The sequence below is a fragment of the Ammodytes marinus genome (genome assembly GCF_949987685.1).
Source record: "Ammodytes marinus genome assembly, chromosome: 1".
NCBI classification, from domain to species: domain Eukaryota; kingdom Metazoa; phylum Chordata; class Actinopteri; order Uranoscopiformes; family Ammodytidae; genus Ammodytes; species Ammodytes marinus.
In genome coordinates, this window is record NC_137230.1 from 39,003,981 (window position 1) to 39,006,480 (window position 2,500).

Genomic DNA, 2,500 nt, shown 5'->3' on the forward strand with positions numbered 1-2,500 from the left:
AGGGGGGCCTAGCTAGTAATATAGCAGTTGTGGTTGTAGTAGTAACATAAATGTTCTGTGTGTGTGTGTTTCTCTCTCTCGCTGTGTGTGTGTGTGTGTGTTTCTCTCTCTCGCTGTGTGTGCGTGAGTGTGTATTGTGAACGCGTTCATTCTGGCGTTTGTGAACAGCGCTCAGTTTATCGTTCAATCGAGTGCCAGATTTCCATAGAGAACCCTCTAAAACACACAGTAAACAGGCCTTAATATGTAGCGGGAAAAACACCCAATCTGGCAACACCAGCCACCACAGAGTCGCACCACCGCATGCGTCATCAAAATGCTCAATGGTTTTTTTGTGCCCCCTACGTGGCCTGCAAGGCAAATCTGCCCTAAACCTAAACCTAACCCTATCCCTAACCCTAAGGCCTTATGCCTTATCCTTATCCTTAACCCTAAGGCCTTATGCCTTATCCTTATCCCTAACCCTAAGGCCTTATGCCTTATCCTTATCCCTAACCCTAAGGCCTTATGCCCTATCCCTAACCCTAAGGCCTTATGCCTTATCCTTATCCCTAACCCTAAGGCCTTATGCCTTATCCTTATCCCTAACCCTAAGGCCTTATGCCTTATCCTTATCCCTAACCCTAAGGCCTTATGCCTTATCCTTATCCCTAACCCTAAGGCCTTATGCCTTATCCTTATCCCTAACCCTAAGGCCTTATGCCTTATCCTTATCCCTAACCCTAAGGCCTTATGCCTTATCCTTATCCCTAACCCTAAGGCCTTATGCCTTATCCTTATCCCTAACCCTAAGGCCTTATGCCTTATCCTTATCCTTAACCCTAAGGCCTTATGCCTTATCCTTATCCCTAACCCTAAGGCCTTATGCCTTATCCTTATCCCTAACCCTAAGGCCTTATGCCCTATCCCTAACCCTAAGGCCTTATGCCTTATCCTTATCCCTAACCCTAAGGCCTTATGCCTTATCCTTATCCCTAACCCTAAGGCCTTATGCCTATCCCTAAGGCCCTATGCCTTATCCCTATCCCTAACCCTAAAGGCCAGGACACACCGGCCCGATAATCGCCGTCGGAGAGTCTGGAGGGGGCGGGGACACGAATCTGTTTGGTGTGTGCCGTGATCGTTGATGTCGTCGGGCTTCTTTTGAGCCGGCGGCGGGCAGTCTTTCAGTTGGAGCAATTTGATTGGTGGAGGGCTAGCGAATCAGTGAAGCCCGGAAGTGAGGCGGGTAGCACAAACAGCTAACAACAGTTAGCCATTGTTTTAATGTGTTTGTTTGTTTGTTTCGTTCAGCGAGTACTCACATGCATCAACCCTTGTTGACTGCTTGACACCATGCTCGACACTCTCTGCTAAAAATGGTGCTCTTTATGGTCCATAAATATAAATACGTATTTCTATCTATGTTTATGGTCTAGAGAGCCGTCCCATCATTCCCGGCTTCCGTATTTTTTTGGGCCACAATACAGATTAGCGCCGCCTGCTGTTATGGAGACATTACGTCCCGCGCAAGCGCAGAGCGTACGGAAAGTCAGCAGTCGGCTCGGTGTGTTCTTTGCACTTTTTTGGCCGCGACGGGCAGAGTGGAGCTGCCTGAATCGGCAAACTCCATTTTCGGGTAGTCGGACCGGTGTGTCCTGGCCTTTAGGCCCTATGCCCATCCCCTGTCCCTCACCGCGGGGGCATTGTTGTGTGTCCTGGCCTTCAGGCCCTATGCCCATCCCCTGTCCCTCACCGCGGGGGCATCGCTGCCTTCAAAGCTCCGTTGGGGGGACAAAACACCCATCAAAATGCGAAGCATGGAGGCAAAACAAAATGAAGGCATATTTTTCCAGTAGTGCTTTCTTTAGGTTCATTTTTAGTTTGGACTGAAATGGAGTTTGATGTGAATTGTTTCCAGGTTTTGGAAAATTATTAAAATGGAAAATCATTTGCACCATAAGGATTAACTACTGTCCTGTTCTTGTTTGAATAACTCCTCATTATAAAGACCATTCAAGCAGCAAGTCTTCCTCTTGTTTCTGATAATATACTGAAGGGCTGAAGGCTTCTAGTGTGGCCTGAATGGGAGGAAACAGAGCCTTAGAGCAACACTGGGGACATGCCAGTATTCTGAGGGCTGTCCCCTCTATGCTAACGTAAACCCTGGTTGTATTCTGAGGGCTGTCCCCTCTATGCTAACGTAAACCCTGGTTGGATAAGGATTACAAATCAGATACGAAGATGAAACATGACGCATAGTTTCAGTGTTAAAGCTGATTCAATACTTTCTGTCTGTGGTTCTATGGGCTGTGTGTCTGTGGTTCTGTCTGTGGTTCTGTCTGTGGTTCTGTATGGGCCGTGGCAATGTAGGTGTAGTGTAATAATATGATACCCCTCCCCAGGTGTTCTGTCTGGGCCGTGGCGATCATTCAGAAAGATAATATCTTGCAGCAACATATTAGTTCAACATTTTGATTATGAACTATGAACTAGTTCATTTTAAAGTGTGTGAAGTGAA

The 2,500-nt window shown here is 47.1% G+C and overlaps 1 protein-coding gene across 1 annotated transcript in view; it reads right to left on the bottom strand.

The window, feature by feature from the left end:
- The window catches only part of slc9a5 (solute carrier family 9 member A5), a gene marked incomplete at its 3' end in the record, with an annotated part of 33,094 nt that overhangs the window by 26,337 nt on the left and 4,257 nt on the right, over positions 1–2,500 (bottom strand). The window lies entirely within an intron of this gene.